Below are 501 nucleotides of genomic sequence, written 5' to 3' on the forward strand. Positions count from 1 at the left end.
GTTAGCAATCAAATGCCTTAGGCACTAAGCCACCAGAGCTCCCCACTGGTGATTATAAGCTTGGTCAACTGGCTGTGATTGTATTCACGAGTTTCTCTATGCTAAAGTTACTATTTTTACTTTTTTAATCAGTAAGTATCTTTGGGCAGATATTTTGAGACTATATAAACATGCTTTTTCTTATTAAATTCTCACCCACTATATTTAACATCCATAACTGATTCTGGCCCGAAATAGTTACTGCAATTGTCATGGCCAAATGATGATTTTCTAAGGCCATTTTTCCCTTCATGTTTATTAGTCAGATTCTCCTGTGAAAAGGAAGTTTCCCATCTTCCCCTTTGTTTATTCCTTCATTAATACCTTTATAAACTCACAGATTCTTATTCATTGAGTCATACTCTATTGCTGTTGTTACTCACTTGAAAGTCAATTGGTATGAGATGTGTCTGGCAAGCGCCCCTAAAGCTACCTGCTATGGCCCCATGATTCAGTAGCAGT

Source organism: Orycteropus afer, unplaced genomic scaffold (genome assembly GCF_000298275.1).
Source record: "Orycteropus afer afer isolate SDZICR_OR568_19922 unplaced genomic scaffold, OryAfe1.0 scaffold05066, whole genome shotgun sequence".
In the NCBI taxonomy this organism is placed as follows: domain Eukaryota; kingdom Metazoa; phylum Chordata; class Mammalia; order Tubulidentata; family Orycteropodidae; genus Orycteropus; species Orycteropus afer.